The sequence below is a fragment of the Lissotriton helveticus genome, chromosome 3_2, assembly GCF_964261635.1.
Source record: "Lissotriton helveticus chromosome 3_2, aLisHel1.1, whole genome shotgun sequence".
NCBI lineage: Eukaryota > Metazoa > Chordata > Amphibia > Caudata > Salamandridae > Lissotriton > Lissotriton helveticus.
The window spans coordinates 291,361,951-291,383,870 of NC_136062.1; the positions used below are offsets into that span (position 1 = coordinate 291,361,951).

The 21,920-nt window shown below is 47.6% G+C and overlaps 1 protein-coding gene across 18 annotated transcripts in view; it reads left to right on the forward strand.

The window, feature by feature from the left end:
• Positions 1-21,920, forward strand: part of LOC144826666 (mucosa-associated lymphoid tissue lymphoma translocation protein 1-like) — a 1,784,778-nt gene that overhangs the window by 1,249,779 nt on the left and 513,079 nt on the right. The gene's annotated exons all lie outside the window — the stretch shown is intronic.

Below are 21,920 nucleotides of genomic sequence, written 5' to 3' on the forward strand. Positions count from 1 at the left end.
TGACATGGTCAGTGGCATCACTGATGACATCTCAAATGACATCACTGATGATATCATCCAGTGAATGAGGTTTAGTTTGAAATTTAAATATGTATTATATATATATACCAATCTGTATTGAAGATTGAGTGGATATATAACGGTCTGGATGGAGGATTTAGTAGCTGTCTAGCTGTCTGTTTAAGTGAGTAATTAGAAGTGTCTCACTTAATACATGGATTAGTAACTAAACTATGTGAATGTGTGCATCACTGTCTCTGTTGTTGTATAACATGATGCATCAGTTGGTCACTAACTACATGAGTGTGTATATTAGTTAGTGATTAGTTGGGTGAGTATTTGTATGGGACACTGAGTTTGTGTCTGGTTGGTTGGGATGAGTGTAACTATGCATATATGTGTGAATGGTTGATTCACTAGGTGTATAGGTTTAAGAGTGCATGTGGAAACAGTTGTTTGGGTGACTGAGTGTATTTATTTGTGTGTTGGTGAGCGAATATATGTTTTAGTTGTACATCTTCAACAACGTAAAAAAATAAAAGGCATTGTATGTGAGAGTTGGTGTATATAAATAAGTATATGTAAGAGTCAGTGATTGTGAGAGTAACTATATGAATGAGTGTATAATTGTAATGGTGATTTTTTAACATATTAACTATGAGCTACTATGTGTTTGAATCAATGAGGTGTTGTGTGTTTAATATTGTAAGTGAGTAAATGTAATTTTGATAAATTTTTCTCATGAGTGAGTAGGATGACTGCATAACCGACTAAGATGACTGCTGATGTGTCAATGTCTATATATGTGTATAAGTGCATTTGATGGTGTTCTATTAATTAGTGCCTGCATGTATAAGTGATTCTGTTGTTGAATGGGTAGTTGTGTGTGTAGACTTAGGAATCAGTGAGTGGGTATGTAGTAACTGGTATTGGTATGTCAATGGGTTCAAATATGGTACTCTGTATTTTACAGTGAGTGATGAAAGGTTATACTAGTGTATGATGAGGTGTATCAGACGGTCACGTGGATGATGTCATCAGTGATGTCATCAGTGATATCATTTGAGGTGTCATCAGTGATGCCATCAGTGATGTCACTGACCATGTCATGAATGTTGTAATATGTGACATCATCAGCAGTGCATTGTGGGCGCGCAAGTTATAGTTAGCAGAACTAACTATAACGAAGGAATTTCTATGGTTTTGTACGAGTGAAATGTCCAGCTAACTATAACACCCCTGAAACCTATGTTTTTTTCTGTGGATTCCTAAGGTTTTTTAAATGCTAATTTCTAACTATAACATCTCTGAAACCTATGGTTTTTTCAGTAAATTTCAAAGCTTTTTTAAATGCTAATTTCTAACTATAACGTCTCTGAAACCTATGTTTTTTTCAGTGAATTTCAAAGGTTTTTTAAATGCTAATTTTTAAGTGTAATAGTAGTTATGCCTATTTTTTTTTACGGATTTTCTACAGTTTTTTAACTGTTTATTTATAAATATTTTATTCATTAAATAACAGGATACATTTTTCTGAAAATTGCAAAAAAAATTAAAAACAAGTGAAACTGAAATATTGTTTAATTTTTTTGTTTTATTTTTTCTTTTAACCCCTTCGACGCTCATGACGAGCTGGGCTCGTCATGGCGTAGCCTCCTCGCACGCTCATGACGAGCCCAGCTCGTCACGTAAAGTGCGATTTTAAAAAACCCAGCGTACGGGCGGAATTCCGCCCGCACGCATGCGGTTAATATATTTATAATATTTTATGGTTTTTCTTTTTTTTTTCCGATTTTTTTTCTGAGTCGCGCACCCAAAGCGTACACATCACGGTGGGTGCGCGGATTCTAGCCACCATTTTAGAAAAGTCGTGACGGATCCGCGAATGGTGTGCAACGGCTGCGTGTTTTTCAGTTACATCATATACATTTAATATTACGTGATGTGCGCGATTGGTATGCGACCAGTCCGCAACTTCTGCGCATTTGCGTAACCTAAAAAAAAAGATTTTACTGGTTCATAACATTTCCCACTGTAACTATTGAAGGACCCCACCCATTTTAATCATTCTTGTTGGAGTATCTTTAGAGAGACATGTCTTTTCTTACAAGAACCTTTTTTGCTTGTTTTTTTTGGTGTTTTTCAAAAAATATCAAACAAAATGTCATCTGGACAGCAGCAGGAGGAAGTATCTTCTGAAGTAGAATTCTTGCAGGAGGCACCACGTCAACAGAGGCTGCAATCTGTTGTGTGGAAATTCTTCACTTTTCCACCTGGAGAGAAGAAAGTAAATGCAAGAAAGGTGACGTGCAAAATTTGTGACCAAGTCCCTTGCTCACTTTGCCACTGGATTCAAGCAAGCCGGGCTGAAGACGGCTGGAATGCCAGAAACCGGTCCTCGGAAGCTTGTTTCCGGTCCAGGGAAGACATGGCTTGGCAGTTCGGGCTGGACTGTTCCCATGAGGCACAGTGTCAGACTGATTTGCATATAGCCATGTCAGAACTGGGGTGGCAGAGTGGGCTAAAGAACGGTGATGGATTAAACCCAGATCTTTTGACTGGGTGTGAGTGTTTGATTGATTCAGATGCTCCGTCCATCACCACCCCCTTTTGTACCGCTTTTGGCCGCCATAAGTGTGGCAGGGTATGCTCAGACGTGAGTCCCTTGCTCACTTTGCCACTAGATTCAAGCAAGCCGGACTGAAGACGGCTGGAATGCCAGAAACCGGTCCTCGGAAGCTTGTTTCCGGTCCAGGGAAGACATGGCTTGGCAGTTCGGGCTGGATTGTTCCCATAAGGCACAGGGTCAGACTGATTTGCATATAGCCATGTCAGAACTGGGGTGGCAGAGTGGGCTAAAGAACGGTGATGGATTAAACCCAGATCTTTTGACTGGGTGTGAGTGTTTGATTGATTCAGATGCTCCGTCCATCACCACCCCCTTTTGTACCGCTTTTGGCCGCCATAAGTGTGGCAGGGTATGCTCAGACGTGAGTCCCTTGCTCACTTTGCCACTGGATTCAAGCAAGCCGGGCTGAAGACGGCTGGAATGCCAGAAACCGGTCCCCGGAAGCTTGTTTCCGGTCCAGGGAAGACATGGCTTGGCAGTTTGGGCTGGACTGTTCCCATGAGGCACAGGGTCAGACTGATTTGCATATAGCCATGTCAGAACTGGGGTGGCAGAGTGGGCTAAAGAACGGTGATGGATTAAACCCAGATCTTTTGACTGGGTGTGAGTGTTTGATTGATTCAGATGCTCCGTCCATCACCACCCCCTTTTGTACCGCAAGTCCTGTCAAGAGGCAGTGAAAAAAAATACTCTTGTGGTACTGCTTCTATGTACAAGCATTTCTGATAGATACATCTGCCGTGTGGATTCCTCACCTTGTGAATATCCCCTTGCGTCAGCAACATTCGGAAATTCTTTTGTAGCTTCGCGCCGACGTGGATCCGGACGTCACAGAGGCACGGCATCGCACGCGACCTCGCTGACGTCACCGGCGCCTATAACAGGCCCACGCCGGCGTGATGACATCAGTTCCCTTTTTTCCGCGTCGTCGACGCTAACGGTTTTCAGGGATCGTGTAGTAGCTTCCAGTAACTTTGTTACTATTTCTTCGTAATTGTGTCTTTCTTACATTTTCTTCGAGATGTCGTCGAAGAAGACGGGATTTAAAGCCTGCGGTGAATGTGGCAAGACCATGTCAATCACCGACCCCCACGAATGCTGTGTATGGTGTTTGAGCTCGGACCACGATGTCGAGGACTGTTCCTGTTGTAAGAAGATGACTCCAAAAGCCTTAAGAGAGAGGGAGACAAAGCTCCTTATGGCGAAACTCAAGAGCAAAAAAGCTAAGAAGTCGTCAAAATCTCGATCTCGTCGGTCGAGGTCGAGATCGAGGTCGAGGTCTCGTTCGAGGTCACGCTCGGAGTCATCATCAGCACACGCTTCGAAGTCTTCGAAGAAGAAACACAGAAGGAAGTCCCATGAGTCACGTCATCACTCTGGGAAGGACTCTAGCTCGAAACCAAAGTCCCAGATCAAGCTCGTGTGTAAAGAAGTGGAGGTTTCGGAGTCGGAACATGAAGAGGCTGTGCATCCAGTTTCACCCGAGCCTCAGGAACAGGTCCAATCTCCAATTCCATCAAATCCTTCTGGTCAGGAGGATGAAGGTGAGGAGCAGGGGGCTGGTGGAGCCGAAGTTCCGGCACCCGATGGTTCATCGACTCCGGCTCCGGCGCCCGAAGAAGAGGTCGACGTCGTATCGACTCCGCCTCCCCGGGAACATCCGAGAGGTCTGTATCCTGAGTTTCCGACTCCAGGTCAGGATCCTTCCCAGTTCCTGAACGCCATGTATGGTGTATATTCAAGGGCAATGTTCCCGTCTGGTGCACCTGTTGGTCCCACGGGTCCTATGGCCTTTAATCTAGGGGTTCCGCAGGCTTATGCCCCTGCACCCTTCATGCCCTTTATGCCGGCTCTACCGCCGCATTGGCATTTTCCGACACCACCGGTGTCGTCGACGCCGAAGCGCAGGACGCCGGCTCCATCGACGCCGATCCCATCGACGCCGATACCCGTGACTCCGAGGCAGGATTCTGTCCGACCTCGTGTCGAGAAGCCTCGTCCGACGTCGGGCTCGACGCCGGCAGCGACCCCGTCGGAGTCGATTCCGAATCCTTTAACTTCGATTGTGAAAGAAAGGTCTCGGAGAAAGGCCCAGAGACTTTTAGAAGAGGAAAAATATGGGTATTCTGACACTGAGGAAGGAGAATTACAGGATTCTGAGGATCCCTTTGATGAGTTAGGTGAAGCCAGTGGTCTTGAACTGTCACCTGAATGGGAGTTGGCTTCTGTATCGAATGCTCCATCTAAGGATGTGGTGCCTTACCACACTGTGATTAAGAAGGCAGCGAGTTTACTAAATATAACTCTGCCTACAGCTGATTATAAACCCAATATTTTAACTGAGGTACTTCATTCACCCTCATCTGTGATCGAGCCTATGTTACCATTCAACGAGGCGTTGTCTGAACCTGTCTATGAGGTCTGGAAGAAACCCTTGACTGCTCCAGCGGTTTCTAGAACGGTGGCAAGAAGATATAGAGCTGCACCGGATGACCCTGCATTTTTAACAACGCATCCTCTTCCTGAGAGTTTGGTAGTGCAGGCTGCCTGTTCTAAAAAATCTGCTGGGGCATTTCCACAGGTTCCTGGAGACAAGGAATCCAGGAAACAGGACCAAAATGCTAAAAAGGTTTTTTCATCAGCCAGCATGGCATTGAAGTCAACCAATGCTACGTGTTTGATGGGGAGATATATCCATGCTTTGATGGACTCTGTCAAACAACTCATTCCAAAGGTTCCTGAGGATGACAGTAGGGATTTTCAAGAAGTAATCTCGGACACCCAAGCGGCTGCGAGACAGGTCATTCAGAGTGGTTTGGACACTGCAGACTCGGTGGCAAGAGTCATGGGTTCCTCTGTGGCTACTAGGAGAGCTGCTTGGCTCAAATCTTCAGAGTTTTCTGCTGATGTCCAGTCTGCTTTAATGGACTTACCCTTTGATGGTTCAGGTCTGTTTGGAAAGAAGGCTGATACTGCCTTGGAACGTTTTAAGGACAGTAGGGCCACTGCAAAATCTTTAGGCCTTCAATCCAGAGGTAATACCGGAAGACGCTTCAGAGGATTTGGCCGATCTTCCTTTCGATCTTACAGATCATTCCAGCAGCAGCAGCCTCAGCAGCAGCAGCAGAACACGCTGTACAAGTCGTACAGAGGCAGACAAAGACCCCGTCCTAGAGGTCGTCAAGCTTCCTCCTCCTCCTCCTCCTCTCCTTCCCAACCCCCGGCCAACGCAGCAAAGCAGCCCTAGATCCGCCATTCCGGATCATGTGGGCCCAGTAGGGGGTCGGCTTACTCATTTTCTACAAGATTGGGAATTTATAACATCGGATCTTTGGGTTCTCAATCTTGTGGAGAATGGGTATGCTCTTCCTTTCCAGGAATTCCCTCCCAATTACCCTCCTTGCCAGGGTTATTGTTCAGAAGACCACCTGCTTCTCTTGCAGGAAGAAGTCCTGGCATTATTTCGAAAGGGTGCAATAGAGGTGGTTCCAGAGCAGGAAAGGGGTCAGGGGTGCTACTCCCGGTATTTCCTGATCCCCAAGAAAGATGGCAGACTTCGGCCAATCCTGGACCTCAGGATTTTGAACCTTTACCTGAAGCAGGAAAAGTTCAAAATGCTCACTCTTGCACAGGTTTTTCAGGCGCTGTTGGAAGAGGACTGGATGGTGTCGATCGACTTGCAAGATGCGTATTTTCATATTCCCATCTTGAAGTCTCACAGAAAGTATCTCCGTTTCACGGTTGGGTCACAGCATTACCAGTTTGTGGTCCTTCCGTTTGGGCTTACTACTGCACCTCGAGTCTTCACCAAGGTGATGGCAGTGGTGGCGGCTCATCTCAGGAGAACGGGGATTCATGTATTTCCGTATCTAGACGACTGGCTGATCAAAGCGGAGTCGCCAGAGAAGGTGCTCCATCATCTGCAAGAGACAACTCAGTTGTTGCACAGGTTGGGTTTTTCGATAAATGTACCCAAGTCTCACCTGGTGCCCTCACAGCGCAACCTGTTCATAGGTGCGGTACTGGACACAACCGTATGTCGTGCATTCCCTCCCCCTCAAAGAATTCGCGACATACGGGAGATGATTCCTTTATTTTACAATGGAGCGGTCGTTCCAGTCCTGAAGGTCCTTCGCCTACTCGGTCTGATGGCTTCATGCATTCTGTTGGTCAACCATGCACGCTGGCACATGAGGGCACTCCAGTGGTGCCTCCGCAGGCAGTGGTATCAGCACAACGGGGATCTCGGGGAGTCAGTGAGGATCTCCAGGGAAGCTGCAGCGGATCTGTCTTGGTGGAGCGTGGAAGGCAATCTGTCACAAGGAAAGCCTTTTCAACTTCCTCCAGCGGTGGCCACAGTGATAACGGATGCATCCACTCTCGGGTGGGGTGCTCATCTGGGAGACCTGGAGGTCAAGGGTCTTTGGTCTCCAGAGGAAAGGTTGCTTCACATCAACCTTCTAGAATTGCGGGCGATAAGTTTGGCGCTCAAGGCCTTCCTCCCTTCCCTTCGCGGTCAGTCAGTCCAGGTCCTGACGGACAACACGACCGCGATGTGGTACATCAACAAGCAGGGAGGAGTGGGGTCGCAGTGTCTCTGCAGAGAGGCTCTGCGTCTCTGGTCCTGGGTTCAGGACCATCAGATTTGTCTGATGGCAAATCATCTGGCCGGGGTTCTGAACGTTCGTGCAGACAGTCTCAGTCGGCAGTTCTCTGCCGATCACGAGTGGAGGCTTCACCCGGAGGTGGTTCACGACATCTTTCAGATGTGGGGGACACCTCGGGTGGACCTGTTCGCCACTCACGAGAATGCTCACTGCCTGTCATTCTGCAGTCTCCAGTATCCGATGCAAGGAGCCTTGGGGCACGCGTTTCAGTTGAGTTGGGGAAATCAACTCCTTTACGCGTTTCCTCCCATACCCTTGATTCCTCGGGTTCTGAGGAAGATTCGCCAAGACCGGGCCCAAGTCATATTGATCGCCTCGGATTGGCCAAGAAGGGTGTGGTATTCAGACCTTCTCCACCTCTCCTCTCACCCGCCGCTCCGTCTCCCTTACAGGGCAGATCTCCTCTCTCAGATGGAGGGGCAGGTTCTACACCCCCACCTCCAGACCTTACACCTTCATGCCTGGAGATTGAGCGGGGCAACCTGATTTCTTTTTCTCTCCCTCACGATGTGGTGGATGTCATTTTGTCGGCCAGGCGTGACTCCACTAAGTCCATCTATTCTTATAGGTGGTCTAAATTTGTTGTTTGGTGCAGGGAGAAGTCTATAGACCCTTTGAGGTCCCATTTATCTGATGTGCTCCAGTTTGCCCTTTCCCTGGCCCAGTAGGGGCTTGCTGTTGCCACGGTGAAGGGATATCTGTCTGCGCTGTCGGCATTTATCTGTATGCCTGACCAGCCTTCTCTTTTTAAGTCTCCCATTGTTTTAAGGTTTCTGAAGGGCCTTACTAATAGGTTCCCTCCTACACCCTTTGTTGTGCCTCAGTGGGATTTGAACCTAGTTTTGACATTTTTGATGGGGGCTCCCTTTGAGCCTCTTCACAAGTGTCCCATGAGGCTTCTGACTTTGAAAACGGTTTTTCTCGTTGCAATAACCTCAGCAAGGAGGGTAAGTGAGCTTCAAGCTCTTAGTTCCAAGCCCCCATTCCTGACCATTCATGCTGAACGAATGGTTCTTAGGACCAGGGCTGCTTTTCTGCCTAAGGTGGTGACTCCTTTCCACCTTGGTCAATCCATTACCCTTCCTACCTTTTATCCTCCCCCTCACCCTTCCAAGGAGGAGGAGAGATTACACCGTCTTGACCCCAAGAGGGCGGTGTCTTTTTACTTGGACAGGACTAAAGACTGTCGAGTGGACGACCAGCTCTTCGTTGGCTTTGCTGGCTGCAAGAAAGGAAGAGCGGTTCATAAGAGGACTCTGTCGAGGTGGATCGTGCTCTGCATTAAGATCTGCTACTCTTTGGCTGGTAAGGACCCTCCAGAGGGTATTAGAGCACATTCGACTAGAGCAAAGTCTGCATCATCTGCTTTGTCTAGAGGTGTACCTGTTGAGGACATTTGCAGAGCCGCGACTTGGGCCTCCCTCCACACTTTCGCGAAGCACTACTGCTTGGATACCGAGGTGAGGAGGGACGGCCACTTCGCGCGCTCTGTCCTCCAAGATTTCCTGGTATAGCAGAGTGGACACCCTCCTCCGGGAGTGGGGACTGCTGTGGGACTCTATTCACAAGGTGAGGAATCCACACGGCAGATGTATCTATCAGAAGAACAAGTTACTTACCTTCGGTAACGCTTTTTCTGGTAGATACTATATCTGCCTGTGGATTCCTCACTGACCCACCCGCCTCCCCGTTGTCCACTCTTCTATGCCAGAGTTTCTATGATGTGTTATTTTATTGTCATGGAAATGTTTATTTCAAATGTTGTTATTGCATTTGCTTCACACTGTGTGTGTTACCTTGTTTCTATACTACGTATACTGTGTATATTTCTACTATCATCGGTCCGTCCGTGTGCCTCGATGGCACGGAAAAAAGGGCGGAACTGATGTCATCACGCCGGCGTGGGCCTGTTATAGGCGCCGGTGACGTCAGCGAGGTCGCGTGCGATGCTGTGCCTCTGTGACGTCCGGATCCACGTCGGCGCGAAGCTACAAAAGAATTTCCGAATGTTGCTGACGCAAGGGGATATTCACAAGGTGAGGAATCCACAGGCAGATATAGTATCTACCAGAAAAAGCGTTACCGAAGGTAAGTAACTTGTTCCTCAGGACCACACATCCTCTCAATCTTGCTCGGGAGGAAACAAGACGAGCTGCTTTGAACCCCTCACCTGCTGTGGCAAGTACGTCTGGAGCGTCCTCAGGTACACCTGCAATGGACATTAGGCCAGAATTCGCCTTTCTTGAGCAACACTGTGTGAAGTGTAAGAAACTTATATGCTTCGGTGAGCAGTCAGTGGATGCAGTTTGTGCTGCGCAACGCAACCATCGCTGTTCATTTTTATTTGTTTGTTTTTGGAATAAGTAATTCCAAAAGATTCCTGTTTTATTCGTTCTTTTTTTGTTAATTTTTTGAAAAAACACCCCATAAATACAAAATTGTTAAAAAAAATACAAAAGAAAAACGAAAAAAAAGGTTCTTATCAGAATTACCTTAGCTGTGCTTCCGTCTGCACTGCTGCACAAACTGCAGCCATGCGGTGACACAGCCACCCTTGCAAATATTCTCAACAACAAATGGAGGAGTAACTCCGTGAGACTTTGTAAAAAAAGTCTCTGAATACAGATTACTATGGTGCACGTAGTGCCCAACCAACATGGGACATAGGTAGTCCTTTAAGAAGACCTCTCACTCACCAACCTGGTTGGTGACATGCTTCATCATCGGGGTCCCACCCAGAAGGCCGAATGCCAACAGGGTGTGCTACGATACCTGATTACAGTGGAGCGGGTATTTTTCTTCTATATGTGCAGTGGAATATTAACGTAAGTGGTTTAAAAAGTGTCCAAAGCTTCTCGTAGGCTTTATTCTGGAGTGATTGGACACCAGATAAAAGTAAAGTGAGACACCTTTGTCTAGTTAGGTAGGCTTTGGTGTTACATAGACGTGTAGTGTATTAAAAATAGCGTCGTGTGTTATGTGTTTAAAAATTAGGTCTACATGTTTCAACCATGGTAGTATTATAGGTTTTCGTCAGGACCAATGTGGGTGAACTGGGTGGCACACACACGCTAAGGCGTGTCCAGCCCTCGATCACTGTGTCAAATGGAACCACAAAATTGTGGTGAAAAATATATTGTCAAAGTCTTCCTCCGGATTCTGGAAAAAAACTAGAAGCGTTCAGAGTGTTAGCTTCATGGGCGTCCCGGTTCCAATGGTGGATCGCTCACGTGATTTGTGGCTTGATCCTGAAGGTCAATTCACCTACTTGGTAACCTGAAAGGAGCCCTGTCGATAGTGACCCGCGCCCTGACGCTGGATATGATTCAATGTTGGTATCTAACGCACAGGTACATCACCCCAGCACAGCTCCCCTTACTGAGACCATTCAATCAGCGCTGTCTTTACCCTCTGCAGTAATTGCCGTAGCTGCGGTTCCCGGGTCGGACAATAATAGTGCCGAGACGGCCGCCCGACAGGAAAAAATGTTGGCTTTAACTCAGGATCTTCAGATCTTGAAGCAAATTCTTTAGTAGAGGCACCTGATGAAGGGCGCACATTACCTGGCACCCCGGATGGCGACAATTTTTTCTCCATGGCCGAGGAATCTGACTCAGCTGCCGGTAGCGAGTTGGACCAAGAATCTTCGGAGGCAGTGGGTGTAGGCTCAGACGAAACCAGTGACACGGACAGCGCACCCAACACCGCTGAGACACTTAGACAAGCGCGTGCTCATACCCCACGGGGGAGCGGGCGGCAAAAAGGTACTTGTGCACTGTCAGATCTGGATCAACACCTACAATGGGACTACTCCAATATTAATCTGGGTCAAGGTGGAACAGAGGATGGTGGTACGCCACTAGAGGGCCCTCAGGCATCTGGGTCTAAAGATAGTGCGGGACCCTCAATGACTCTTATTTATTCTACACTAAAAGCAATGTAACTGGAGGCCCGCCAAGAACATAAAAGAGCCCAATTAGCAACAAATGAAATCCAGGGGGCAATTAGAAAGAACACCAAAGCATCTATGGAAGCTATGGCTCGTACAACTGTATTGGAGGAGCGGGTTGAGAGCCTGGAAACTGGCTTTGAGATAGCTGAACAGAAAACGTCAGTAAATGAAGCAAGAATGCAGGATGTGTTATGGAAACTTGAGGAGTCAGAGAATAGACAGCGTTGTAATAACCTACGCCACTTGGGTATTGAAGAGAATGCCGAGGGGGGGGACATACGTAATTTTGTAATTAAACTCTTTAAAGCTGCTCTCCCTGAACTATCGTCTTGGAACTGGGAAGCTGAGATTTAGCGGGTGCATCGCTTTCCCCTTATGCTTAAAAAAAGTGCCAGCCAGGACCAGAGGCCACGCGCTATCCTCATTTTCTTTGGAAATTTTCTTTTTCGACAGGCAGTTTTTGAAAAAGCCAGACCTGATGCCAAGAAATCAGCAGAAGGACAAACTTTTTTTGTATGGCCAGATTTCTGCCATACCACGGTAGAACGACGATGGCGTCTGAGGCAGATGATTCCTAATCATAATTTCTATGGCAAAATGAAGCTCCTCATTTTGGTCCCTTTCAAATTAAATGTTTTAAGTCTTACCACTTTATACCAATCAAGATGGCTTCAGGTGTTCCATACTTTTGTCATAAGTAAGACTGTTAGCGCTCTAGTTGTTTAGAACTCTCTGGGGCATTCTGTCATTGGGATATACTTGGGCTACATCTGGGTGATATTTGTGCTACATTTGGGCTCTTTTGTCTCTGGTGGCCACCTTGGGAGACTTATTTGTTATGAAGTTTCCTAATTTCCTCATTTACTACAGTCTCCTCAGTAGGAAATACTTTGTTTTTTTACTTTGGTGCCATCAAGAAGGCATTCAGATGTGTCACACATTTGCCATAAATTCAGAATGTTGGCACTCTAGTTGCTCATTATATCACTGTAGTAAAGCTACTGCTCACCAGGGAAGTCTGCTGCTGGTATTCAAAGTGTTTCAGTCGGCATGTTACAATTTTTTAAAGAAATAGTAGAGGATTTGAGAAGTCAAAATGTGCCCTAATTTTTCTTTCTGCAGCACTAATCATAGTTTCTATGGCAAAATGAAGCCCCTCATTTTGTTCCTTTGCACATGAAGTGTTTTAAGTGTTACCACTTTATTCCAATCAAGATGGCTTCAGGTGTTCCATACTTTTGTCATAAGTAAGACTGTTAGCGCTCTAGTTGTTCTTTAGAACACTCTGGAAAGCTGCGGTAGAACACAAAGGAATCAACTGACAGTGTCTGCCCTTGTTAGATGCACATTTTTTACTGAGAATGTCAGATTTCATTCTCACATGACTGAGAAAGATAATGTGAATTTACAGAAAATATGCTCTCAGTTTAGCTTATAGATCACCTTCCAAACCTCTGTGGGAAAAGCATTGGAAAATAGTTTTTTCTCAAACATGATTCATGATATCCCAGCAGAAGGCTTTTTCACATGGTAAAATCACCTTAGAACACACCACAATTCCTAAAATGAGTATGGTACCATCAACAAATGATTTATAATGTAACTAAAGTCTTAAAACCTGCAATGCTTCTTAATTAGGTGCTATCATGTATATTGGTCCCAAGATGGCTGCCAACACTTCTTGGATGAAGTGCTGACAGCCAATCAGATCTCACGATGAGATGTGTGGTTAGGCTCAGCCCTGATATACATATATTTTGTTCCTTTAATATCTAAGAAGCTACTGAACAAATTTACACCATTTAATAAAAAGGCACGAGTCTGGACCAAGGACTACCTCTTTGCCAAATTTGGTGTTATTCCGTTCAGCAGTTCGAGCTGTAGCTGCGCCTGAAGGTTCCTATGGGAAATTGCATGGGGAAAACATGTTTTGGGGCCCCCCTTTTTCTCCGCCCCCGCTTGATGACTCACCCCTAAACTTTCAGGATAGGAGCGTACCGGAGTGCCTCATGAGTTTTGAAAATTTAGCGGAGATTGGTCAACCGGCGCCAAAGTTATTGCAAATAGTGTTGCGGAATTCCTATGGAAAATAGTTCCTAACTATAACTACCTACTGGCGGCCGCCAGTAGGTAATGTATATGTATATATATGTGTGTGTGTGTGTGTGTGTGCGCTCCCTGAAAAGTATTTTGTTAAGCTGACTGTTTTGATTGCAAATATGTGACATTCACCAGCTAAGGAAGTTACATAGTTTTAACTCTCCTCTACTCAATGTACTCTCACAAGCTTATACTTGATGTAAGAATTTAAATCACAATGATATCACTGAGTATACCACCAATGACATCAACAACTATTGAGAGGTGTTTGCTGGTGCAACCTGCCAGTTACATATGGGTGCTGCACACAGTTTATGCTGTGTGGGGCACACAGCGTACATGGGCTATATAATTGCACTGTATGTTCTATGCATATAAGCCAAACAGGCCCAACAGCCTTTGATTTAAGGCAAGTGAACCAATATCATCCAGATCTTTGCTGATGACTCCTGCTTAGGGTGTGAATGTGAATAGACAAGTTATTGTGATCAGGTTTAGTGATAGAGCTCCTGCAGGGTGGACGGATGATGTCCAGGCCTAATGAACAAGTTACTTACCTTTGGTAATGCCTCATCTGGTAGAGGCTCTATCTAGCTGCAGATTACTTACCTTAGAGTAGGCCCAGGCATCAGATTTGATCTGAATATTTTCAAGCAGTACCACAGTGTGCCGGTGGCTAGTGACGTTCAGCTCAGCGTCGCGCCATGTGCACCGTAAGTGACATGCGTGGTGCCTATATAGGTGCCACCCCAGCACTCTGACATTAGTTTCTTTTTGCCACTTTCCACACCAGAAGCGGGAGCCACAAAGAATGCTGACATACATGTGTGCATTACTAAGGCAGTCAGAAGGGAGACACTGAATCAATTTGCAGAGTGGGGAGGATGGGAGGGTCATTATGGAATCTGTGGTTAAATGGGGTCTCTACCAAATAAGGCGTTACAGAAGTTTAGTAATTTGTTCATCCAATGGAGACTTCTAATCGCATATTCCTTACCTCAGAATAGATACCCACGCAGTAGTTTCCCGGAGATGGGTCTGTGAACAGATTAGACCAAAAAGTCCTGCAGGACCGAACGGTCAAAGTCCCTGTCACGACTGTGCTTGATGAACGTGTGCAAAGACGCCCACATTACTGCCTGGCAAATGTCTGGGACAGAGACTCTGTGAGCTAACGCAGTGGTCGCGGCTATGGCACTGATAGAATGAGCATGTAGGCCCTCAGAGGGGTGCTTCTGGGCCAATAGGTAGCAGATCTTTATGCAGGGTACTGTCCATCGTGAGAAGGTTTGTTTCTGCACTGCCTTCCCTTTGTCGTAGCATATCCTTCAAAGAGTTGATCGGAACTCTCGTGCGATCAATGTAGAACAACAGTCTTCTCTTTGGTTCCCATCAATGGAGCCTCTCCTCTTCTTTTGAAGTATGAGGTGGAGCAAAGAAGGTAGGCAAGGTGATGTTGTGGCCTGCCTGAAAGGGTGTGACAACCTTCGGAAGGACGGATGCAGGGGTCCTAAGAACCAGCTTGTCTGGGTAAAAGGTGGTATAAGGGCGGGTATACAGAAAGGGCCTGCAGTTCGCTGACCCTTTTGGCTGATGTTATAGCCACTAGAAAGGCTGTCTTGATAGTCCACAAACAAATTGGGCAATTATATAACAGATCAAAGGAAGCACATGTGAGGATCGTTAGGCCGAGGTTAAGATCGCACTGGGCCATAATGAATGGCCTGGGGGTAGACGTGTTGCAGTCCCTTCAGGGGCCTGGTAACAATGGGTGATCTGAACAAAGAAGGTTGGTCTGGCAACAGCAAAAATGCTGAAAAGGGTGCAGAAGGTGGGATGCGGCAAAGTTTCTGGATGCACACCATACCACAAATGTATCCTAATGGCAGACATATACTGTCTTGGTGGAGAGACGCCTGGCTGCCAGGTGACATCACAGACTTCAGGAGGAAGGTCAAAAGCTGTCAACTATCGCCGTTCAGTCTCAAAACACGAAGACAGAGGGTGCGCAGGTGTAGAACCCTCTCCTGCTGTTGTGACAGAAGATCCTCCCTCAAAGGCCAGCTTGATCGGAGGAGCGATATCATGATCAGAAGCTCAGGATACCAAACTCTCCATTTCCAATTTGGAGCCACAAGAATGACTTTGGCCTGTCCGTTCCTGATCTTCTTGAGAACTCTAGCCATGAGTGGTATTAGCAGAAAGGTGTACAGGACCACTGAGTTCCAATCGAGGTGAAAAATGTCTTAGAGCAAGAAACGCAGTGAAAATTCTAGCTTGCGAAACCGCTTACATTGCACATTCTCTGCGGTGGCAAACAGATCTAACCAAGGCTCTTCCCACTCTTCAAAGAGAGCTTGCACCACCTGCGGGTGGAGAGCCATTTGTTATCCTCTAGGCACCGACGGTTGAGTTAATTTGCACTGACGTTCAGAGAGCCCATTCCAGCCATTTCCAGAGGCACAGGACATCTTGACAAGGGGACCACAACATCACCCGTCCTGTTTTTTGCCTTATCACATGGCAGTGGTGTTGTCCATGAACACTTGCACTAGCCTTTCATTAACTTAAAGAAGAAAGGCTTTCAATGCCAACTGGATCACCCGCTAGCGAGTTGATGTGAAGCCCGGACTCCGCCTGAGACCAGAGTCCTCTGATCTCCACTGCTCACAGTTGGCCACCCCAGCCTAGTAGTGATGCATCTGTCACCACAGTCGTTCTGGGTGGGGAAGGAAGAGTGGCCTGGTGCTGACCCAATTGTGATTTGTCAGCCACCACCACAGGTCCTTTGCAATTCCCTCCGAGATGTGGACCGGGCATAGAGATTCTCCTGATTCTGTGCCCATTGGAACTTCAGGTCCCATTACAGAGCCCTCGTATGCCAACAGGCATGTGTTACACAAAGAGTACAGGAAGCATTGAAGCCGCCGAAATCCAGGACAGAGGCTGAAACATTGGAATCTAACCCGAATATCCTGGACTAGCTGTATGGGAGGATTGATCAAATAATACAATCTGTCCAGAACAGCCCTGATGAAGGGGAGCTTCTGAGAGGGAGTCAGGTGTGACAGTAGCAAATTGATAGTGAACCCCAGCAAATGCAGGAGCCCGCCTTACAACAGCCAATTATCAAAGTAGGGGAAAACTGGAACCCTTGACCTCCACAGATGTTCTGCTATCACTGCCATCACTTTTGAATATCCTAGGGCTGCCGGTGAGGCCAAAGGGAAGCACGATAAACTGGAAGTGTTCTTGGCCCACTGCAAACTGCATGTAGCACCTGTGGGCTGGCAGGGCGGACATGGGGAAATGTGTCCTGCAACTCCAACACCACCATCCAGTGTTCAGGGCAGACAAAACCTGAGCTAAAGTGAGCATTTCAACTTCTCTTTTTTCAGGAAGAAGTTGAGAAGTTGCAAGTCTAGGATAGGATGAAGGCCTCTGTCTTTTCTGGACACCAGAAAGTATTGCGAATAGAAACCACAACGTACGTCTGATGCAGGCACCCTCTTGATGGCTCCTTTGTTCAAAAGAGCCAACATTTCTTGATGGAGCATGGGGAAATGGTCCTCTGTCAGCCAGTCATAAGTGGGTGGCATGGGTAGAGGAGTTTCCAGGAAAGGGATGGAGTAGCCCTTCTAGATGATTTGCAAAACCCACTTGTTGGATGTTATCGACTTACAGTGGGGCAACTGAGGATTGCTCCTGCACCCATTGGGTGCCCATGCTGGTAAGAAGGCAAACTAAAAGGTTCAGAGGTTTGGGCTGCTGGGGGAGTGGTGGAATGACCCGCGTGATTGGTGAAAACTGTGTCCACAACCATGAAAGGGCTGGTAATCCTGTTGACTTTGTTGGCAAGGTGGGAATGGACGCTGTTGGTAGCCCCTACTGTAGCCACGGAAGGGACGAAAGTCAGACTCAGATTGGTGAGGGGCCATGGATAGGCCCAAGTACCTGGCTGTAGTTATGCTATCCTTGAAGCGCTCCAGTGCTTAGTCTGCCTTCTCACCAAGGAGGTGAGAGCCATCAAAGGGCAACCCCATAAATGAGGCTTGGACATCCCACAAGAAGCCATTGGTTCTCTGCCAGGCATGGCGACTCAGTGCCGCTGACGATGCCCTCGCTTTGCCCAGCTAGTCAAACTCGAATGTGCCACGTTACATCGCATGGTTTTTTAACGCATGCCATTACAACGCGGTCATTACAATGACCGCGTTGTAACAACGCATGACATTACAACGCAAGTCGGAACAACGACTTTCTCTGGGGGGGGGGGGGCGCTGGATGTTGGAATAGTATAATTAACTATTCTAACTCCAGTCTGTGTAACAGTAGGGTAGGTGTTGGATTTTAAATCCAACACCTTCTGAACCCTAGAGCAAGTCGTTGTAATGACATGCGTTGTTCCGCATGCGTGGTAAACAATGTTTACCGTCAAGTTCACATCTGATTGTATACTTTGCTGCATCTTGCGCATGAGCAATTGCTTAAGAGAGTATGCCTCTAGACTCCTTGAGACCATGGCTACACGTGTGCAACTGAATCACACATAATGTGATGGTATACGCCCAAAAGGCACGCAGTGTTCACCGACCGCAGAGCTAGGCTGGTGTAAGAGAGAATCTGCATACTGAAGGTATCCAGGCTTTTGGATCCCCTATCCAGGGGTGTGTAGCTGAGCATGCCAGGATTGATCCTAGATGTGGAGGCTTAAATCACCATGCTCTACGGGGTAGGGTGCTGGGCAAAACTGGGGTCTCTGGGAGCTGGGTGATGGCGGCGGGCAATTGCCCTGTGCGCAGGAGCACCTGTGAAAGACTTGGACCAGACCCAAAGGAGGACATCTGTGAGGGCTTTATTGAAAGAGAGTAAAGTTTCAAAAGGGGCGACCCCTGGCTGAAGCTCCTCTGTCAAGATGTTTGTCTTTACTGCCACTGTGGGCAGCTGAAGGTCAAGGGCCTCAGCTGCCCTCCACACCACAATTGCAAGTGCAACACTGTAGGAGGCTGGCTTAGTATATGGTGCTCACTTGTGTAAGTGTAGCACCTGCACTAATCAAGACAACGCTTATGGTGATTTTAGTGGTCTTAGACCACCTTAGAACACTCTCTAAGTGGTAGCTGTGGAGAGCAGTACTTAATCCTATGGTGTAGGTTAAGTGAAAAAGAACCACACACTGTAGTTATACAAATATGTATTTATTATAAACACTAACACATTGCAGTATCTTCTACCCGGAGATATAGCCACAATACTCACAATACTTTGATAATAAAACACATAAGTAGCACAAATACACAGTGGTCTCCAGGGGGAGACCAAACCATAAACTAAAATAGTGGAATGCGAACCACGACCTACGTCGGGTCTGGACCCAGGACACGTGGAAGAGTCGGGGATCCAAGGAACCACCCAAGGTAAGTACCCAGAAACCAGAGTGGGAATATTACACGGGGCTCAATACAAGTCAATAGGTAAGTCGCGGTTCGAGTTTTAAAGAAGGATCCTTCCCAGAGAACCCTAAAGAAACCCATGGAAGATAGAAGGTTGGAGAGTCGCCCCACCCGTGGATACCCCAGGAACCAGGATACCTACACCAGGGAAGCCGGGTGCATATGTACAAAGTGACATCGGAAATCGCCGTAGACCACAATGGAAAACTTCAGTAAAGATATCGCTGGCGAAGAAGGTGTAAGAGTTCAGTGGAACCCAAAGGAGGCTTCAAGATGAGAGGCACCGGCAAGCAGAGGGGACAGAGTCTATGCCACTCAGGAGTGACCAGGAGGCACAGCAGACAAATGCCCACCGATGTATGTCGGAGCTGCAGGGGACATGACGGTGCTCCTGAAGTTGCAGCTGTGTGGACTAAGCGACGCTGTGGAATTCCAGGAGCCGTTCACGAGCTGTCCCACGTCGGATGTCAAGAGCCAGTGGGTCGGTGTGCTGCAAGGGCGCCAACTAGTTTTGGCAATGGCAACCAGCTTAGTTGTCGAAAAAGGAGCAGTGTTAGGACCAGCCAGGTCCAAGTGACTTACCACAAGAAGGTAAGTCAGAGCAGGCCCCAAGCAAGCAGAGGAGCCCATTGGTCAGCGGCACAGGAGTCACAAGAGGACCTTTAGCAGCTTACGGTGCAGAGGATACGGGGCGGATGAAGATCTTGGCTGCAGGAGATGCTTGAGGCTAGAGCTTCTTGGAGCCCAAAGATCTCTGGTGAAGAGATTCAACAAGCCTTGGCAACCAGCGATTCCGACGAGGGATACTGGCTTCAAACTTGCTGTGAAGACAGTGCAGGCCTCGAGGGAGTTGCATAACCACTACCTAGGCTGCTAAAACTTTCGGAGTCCGTAGGAGCTTAGGAATAGCAGGCCGGTCAGCTTTGTTGCAGTGATTGCAGTTGCAGGGAAGTGACTCCTTCACTTCAAGGGAGATTCCTTAGGGTGTCTTGAATGTCCACACAGGCCTGTAGAAGAACCTTTATTGAGAACAGGCACAGACAATGCAGATGACTGGCAGGACTACGTGACCAGGAGCAGCCGGAGTCTTCTTACTTGCAGTCTCTGTCCCCAAAGCGAAGTCCAACGAAGTTCAAAGTGCTCAGACGGTTGAAGATGAAGTGGTTTCTGATCTGAATCTTGTCCCATGACGAATCTAAAGAACCACCCACAGGTAAGCCCTTAAGTCCCATAAGGAAAAGGTTGGGATGATAAAGGGGTCCCTCCCACAGGAGGGGCTGGACAGTGGGGAGGATACTCTTATGTCCTTTGTCCAGGTGGGTGCCAACGTCTCCCTGAATGGGTTCGAACTGGAGTATACAAGAAGGGCACCAAATGTGCCCTTCAAAGCCGTTTAGTGGCGCTGACAAGTACCCCCACCGTATCCCAATACACTAAGACATGTCTGAGAGGTGGTCACATCTCCCTGTGACAGGAAACCTATTGTCCTGCCTTCACCTGCTCGAGTTTGGCTCAGCAGCACGAGGGCAGAATCTGTCTCTGGTTGGCAGCAGCCATAGTTTGCTGTCCGGGTCTAGTAGACCTGTACTGGGAGCACTGAGGGCCTTGTGGGGGAGCTTTACAGTGCATGGAGTCATACCTCCAACACCATTTACGATGTTTGGGTATGATTCCAACATGTTTGATACCAGACACAACAGGGTCCGATACAGCCAATTTAGAGCTAACCATCGTGTAATGACGCATGGCCACTCTATGTATCATAATGGCTGATGCACTTACAACCCAGAAGAATAAACTCAGAGGGTTGTAGGGGTGTCCTGCTCATGCAAGGGCACCCTCACACTTATAACCAAGCACCCTGCCTTCAGAAATGTAAGGCCTGCTCTACTATTGGTCATCACAGCTGGTGGCCACCAACCACTGGATCCATGGATCACCCCTGAATCCAGCCTTCCACCTAGACAGATGCCAGACGGGACTTGAGGGCTACCTCGGGGCCCTCTACAGTAAACCAGTCAGGAACAGGTACGTGGGACCAATGGCACAAACAGTCACAATCTGGCATAGGGCCAACAGGTGTCTGGGATGGTCGGACAAAATCACCAAAACGACGCCATTGTGGTCGTCGCCTGGGCCGGACTGGCTACCGGGCAGTTGTGTGTGCTGCCGAGCAGGGGGATGATTTCTCCGTGATATGGGTGTATTTCGTTGATGGGAACCTGCGTGCGCTTTGAAAAAAAAAAAGGTAAACGAATTTCGTTTTGCACACACAGGTCCCCATCAACTAAAGCATCCCCCTGCTCGGCAGCACACACAACTGCCCGGTAGCCAGTCCGGCCCTGGTCATCGTAACAGTTAGGCTCCTTCTGCTTCCACTTGGGATTCGACCGCTGGGACATGATAGGAATATCGACGGTGGAAGACCTAATACACCAAGGCAAACTACTGACATTTGAGGAATTACGAACCAAACACTCCCTCGCACGAACAGAACTGTTTCGCTACCTCCAAATCAGACACGCTATCCTCACTGCTATACCCGATCTCTCCTCCATACCTGGGACCTCCCCCCTGGAGGGCAGACTGCTTTCGGAACCTCTCCCCCCAAAGGTCATCTCTTACACCTACCGAAAATTGTGTAACAATCTCACTGATCCTTTTCTGTCCCTGCAAGACAAAGGGCAGGCAGACCTAGGTCCCCTGGAAGAAGAAGACTGGTGGGCGGCCCTAATGTCCCCTAGAGAGACAGCAATCAACCATAGGTTCCGATTGATTCAATTGAAGGTACTACATAGGGCCTACATGTCTGCAACATTACTGGCTAGAATCAGCAGGCGCCCCGACGACCTGTGTTTAAGGGGCTGCGGCTTATCCAGCACCTTCTATCATGTCTTGTGGGACTGCCCGATAAATCAACAATTCTGGGGAGGGACTGTTCGGAAGATGAGAAATTCCCTGGGAAAGCCAGTTCTGCTGTCACCGAAGGAATGTGTCCTTAATATATGGGGGGCCATGGACCTGAATGAACTTGAATTACAGTGGGCGGCGCTGGGTTTTCTCCTTACCAAACGCTCAATAGCTATGAAATGGGGCTCTGTTGAAAGACCACTGGTGGT